Source organism: Palaemon carinicauda, unplaced genomic scaffold (genome assembly GCF_036898095.1).
Source record: "Palaemon carinicauda isolate YSFRI2023 unplaced genomic scaffold, ASM3689809v2 scaffold1024, whole genome shotgun sequence".
NCBI lineage: Eukaryota > Metazoa > Arthropoda > Malacostraca > Decapoda > Palaemonidae > Palaemon > Palaemon carinicauda.
The window spans coordinates 62,501-67,500 of record NW_027168510.1 but is presented as its reverse complement, the minus strand read 5'-3'; positions in this window follow the sequence as shown (position 1 = coordinate 67,500).

Genomic DNA, 5,000 nt, shown 5'->3' with positions numbered 1-5,000 from the left:
TTTTCACTTATCGATTTCTACATTTCAATGTTGTTCCTCTCATATAGTTTATGTTTTTTTCTTCTCAATTTATTTTTCAAAGTCTGGCAGGTTTTCCTACCTGTGTCCTATGCTTTGTAACGCTCGGCTTAACGAACAGAAGGCTGTGTAGCTTCAAGGTAGCTTCTTGTAGTTTCTAGCAGATTACACGGTGAGAGTACATGAAGCATACTGACTATCCGAGAGAAGGTTGTGACTGAAAGGCTGGATGAAAGCAACTGAGTGAGTAATTATAGAACACCCTCCTTTTTATACAAAAGCTCAAGGCAACAAGAAATTTCATGTTCAAAATCGACACCGTTACCAGTGAGAAAAACAGACATGTTTATTCAGGCTCTTTTTAGTGCGAGGGAAGAACGAAGATACAAGCATAACATATATACACAAAATGAACTGTGTACGATCGTGTGACACACGATTGGTACAATACGCTATTCCAGGCAAGGAAATATGCATGTAATATGGAAATGAAAAAAAAAAATTAGATAGCAAAAGAGAAGGATTTTATAAGAACGTGATTTTTTTGCTCTTGAGTGTGTAAAATTTGAGAACATCGTGATAGGTGATTTGAATGCAAAAGTTTGCGAAACAGAAATAGATGGTGTAGTCAATGAGAATAGCCTATTTTGTATTAATATGTTTAGAAAAGAGATTGATTATGGTTTTGAAAAATATAAACTTTATATTTTGATTTACTGGATTTAATACACATGGCCCAACACTGGGGGGCCGGGGAGATCATTCAGTGAGAGGGTGCAATCGAGGACAAATATCGCCGGTTGAAAGAGGTTGAACAGCAAGATGGAAGGTAGGAAAAGGGAAATGAGGTAAATTAAAAAAACTAAATTGTGAATGTAGCTAGGCACTCAAGGGATGCCACGAAAATCCTTACTGTTCTCAAATTATTTTATTTTTCCTTGTTTCCTTTCTTCACTGGGCTATTTTCCCTGTTGGGGCCCCTGGCCTTATAGCATCCTGCATTTCCAACTAGGGTTGTAGCCTAGCTAATAATAATAATAATAATAATAATAATAATAATAATAATAATAATAACACCCACAGTCCGTACTGTGAGATGCACTGTGAGCACTGCTCTCCTACAGAGGACGAAAACTGCTGTTTACAGCTGCTTTTCTGGTCCTATACAGCAGGGGAACTCTACTCTTTACAGGACCTCCACAATCATTTTATCATGTTCGTCTGAAAGCATTCATCATTTCACACACCATATTGCTCGATTATTGTCAAATTATTATTACTATTAATATTATTATTATTACTCGCCAAGCTACAACCCTAGTTATTAAAGCAAGATGCTATAAGCCCAAGGGCTACAATAGGGAAAAATAGCCCAGTGAGGAAAGGAAATAAGGAAATAAATAAATTATGAGAATAAATTAACAATAAATCATTCTAAAAACAGTAACAAGGTCAAAACAGATCAAAGCACTTAGAGCACAAGAAAGTTTTCAGTTTCTTCTTGTTAGCAGAAAATGATAAGTTAAATGTTTGCTAAAATATTGAAGCAAGTGTACTTAAGATAAGTGAGTTTAATAAGTATTTAAAATAAAATCGATGAAAAATTGATAAGGACTTAGACAGATAAGAAATGGTAAGATTTAAAATATACAAGTAAATATAATCAAGGTAAGTGAGTTTAATAAGTATTTGGAAAACGACTTGAAAGGAAAATTGATAAAAAATTGCTTACGATTTTAAGATATATAAGTTAGAGTATAGACTAAGAGGACGATCAAAAATTCAAGAATGGCGTCATTAATTTGGTCGCTTGTAGTTATCAAAAGAAAGATAAAAAAAATGGCGTCATTAATTTGGGTGCTTGTAGTTATTAAAATAATAAAAAAAAATGGCGTCATTAATTTGGGTACTAGTGGTTATTGAAATAATAATAATAAACAAACAGTAAGCGATGTTAAGAAAACATGGTTATTTCAGAAACAACTGCAGACACATAAAAGCATTATAAAAGTTTTCACAAGCTTCCACACAGGAAAATATGAATATTATACGAAATATTAAGGATAAAAGCAACATCTTAAGAATGAATGAATGAATTTGAAGTTCTCTGGCATCCTGACATCCTCTTAAGAATGACGAGATTTTGGACATAGCTCTTTCCAATCCTAATGGGACTTAATTTACAGAATGATTGATTGACTGACAGGAGGCTACAACCTAAGAGGTGGATTTACATGGTCGAACGGTTCGTCGAACGCGGTTCGACAGACAAGTGTTTGAAGTGATGTTAGAACGTGTGAGCGGGTTATTTGGTTGTCGAAAACCCGTTCGTCGGACGGTTCGTCGAACTTATTTTTACAAAAAAGTGTTTGAAGTGATGTTCGAACGTGTGAATGGGTTATTTGGTTATCGAACACGTTCGTCGAACGGCTTGTCGAACGCAGTTTGGCAGACAAGTGTTTGAAGAGATGTTCGAGCGTGTGAACGGGGGATACGGATGTCGAACACGTTCGTCGAACGGTTCGAAGAAAGTCTGTTCTCGCCTGACTTTTGTGGGCGGGGCTTCATTGCCCACAAACCCTAAGTATTTATGACCAACTCCACCTCTTCAAACCGTTTGAAGAGCAGGATCGACAACCGGGTTCGACAAACCGTACGATCGTGTAAAATCCACTTTACGATAAAACTACGTATAGTCTTTTACAAAATCAAGTTGATCCCCTAATAAGGGTGGCCGCCAGAAAATAACGAGACAGTGGTCACGGCCACACACATATTTTCGACTGCTGATGTACTGAACGAAACTGAAGTGTAAAAAAAAAAAAAAAAAAAAAAAAAAAAAAAAAAATTGACTACTAAGGTTCGTCAGCTCTATATTTAAACCCCAAACGTACTGTACAATGAACAGTTCACCTCTATCGTAGGTGTTCTCTGGAAAATACACCACACACATCATATATATATATATAGTATATATATATATACAGAGAGAGAGAGAGAGATATGTATATATATAGATATATGTGTGTATATATCTATATATATATGGTATATATATGTGTTTTATATATATATATATATATATATATATATATATATATATAAAATGTGTGTATATATTTATAAAATATATAACATATATATGTATATGTGTGTATATATATACATTATATATATAATATATATATATATATATATATGCTGTATACATATAAACATATACATATACAGTATATACAAATATATAAATTACATATATTCTGTACATATTTATAAATACAGCATTTGTATATGCCATATATTTATGTATACAGTATATATATATATATAATATATATATATATATACATACAAACATAATGAACAACTCCTAATAGCCATGGCACGCTCAAACAACCGCCCCGAATCCATGAATAATGTCGCGACTCAAAAAGACACGCACAAGAATTCTCAGAGACACATGTCGACATTTTAAGAACCCCTAACGGTAACAGGTAGAAGATAATCGCTGCGGTAAGAGCAGTTGTGTGCTAAAAAGGACGATGTCAGGGCTACCATCAACCCCGTCCCCCCCCCCTTTCCCCTCCCCCCCCTCCACCATAGCCAGCAGCACCCATAATCAGGGTTTAAACTTTTAAGGTATATAAACTTTTAAGGTATGAAATTTTAAGGTATATAAACTTTTAAGGTATAAACTTTTAAAGTATAAACTTTTAAGGTAACCTTGAACTTTTAAGGTATAAACTTTTAAGGTAACCTTGAACTTTTTAGGTTTAAACTTTTAAGGTATAAACTTTCAAGGTAACCTTAAACTTTTTAGGTTTGAACTTTCAAGGTAACCTTAAACTTTTAAGGTATAAACTTATGAAGTATAAACTTTCAAGGTAACCTTAAAGTTTTTAGGTTATAAACTTTTAAGGTGGTAAACTTTTAAAGTATAAACTTTTTAGGTTTGAACTATTAAGTATAAACTTTCAAGGCAACATTAAACTTTTTAGGTATAAACTTTTAAGGTCACCTTAAACTTTTAGGTATAAACTTTAAGGTCACCTTAAACTTTTTAGGTATAAACTTTTAAGGTACACCTTAAACTTTTAAGGTAACCTTAAACTTTTAAGGTTTAAACTTTTTAGGTATAAACTTTTAAGGTAACCTTAAACTTTTATGGTAACCTTAAACTTTTAAGATAACCTTAAACTTTTAAGTATAAACTTTTAAGGTATAAACTTTTAAGGTATAAACTTTCAAGGTAACCTTAAACTTTTTAGGTATAAACTTTTAAGGTAACCTTAAACTTTTTAGGTTTGAACTTTTAATGTATAAACTTTTAAAGTATAAACTTTCAAGGTAACCTTAAACTTTTAAAGTATAAATTTATAAGGTATATATAAACTTTAAAAGTATAAGCTTTCAAGGTAACCTTAAACTTTTCAGGTTTGAACTTTTAAGGTATAAACTTTTAAGGTATCATTAAACTTTTTAGGTTAGAACTTTTAAGGTATAAACTTTCAAGGTAACCTTAAACTTTTTAGGTTTGAACTTTTAAGGTATAAACTTTTAAGTAACCTTAAACTATTTAGGTTTGAACTTTAATGCATAAACTTTTTTAAGAATAAACTTTCAAGGTAACCTTAAACTTTTCAGGTTTGAACTTTTAAGACCCTTTAAGGTAACCTTAAACTTTTTAGGTTTGAACTTTTAAGGTATAAACATTTAAGGTACCTTTAAACTTTTTAGGTTTGAACTTTTAACGTAATTACCTTAGTTTTAGGTTATTTTGCATGGTTTCAAGGTAATTTTTAAGGTAATGATATTTGTAAGGTAATTTCGGTTTTACTACCTTCAAAATACAGAAAGTTTAGAAGATTTCTAAGGTAATCTAAAGGTAAAAATAAGCAGCATCTAAGGTAATAGGTACATGTTTAAGTTTAAACCCTGTGCCACAAGCCCCCCCCCCTCCCCCCCCTCACGTAGTCTAAGCC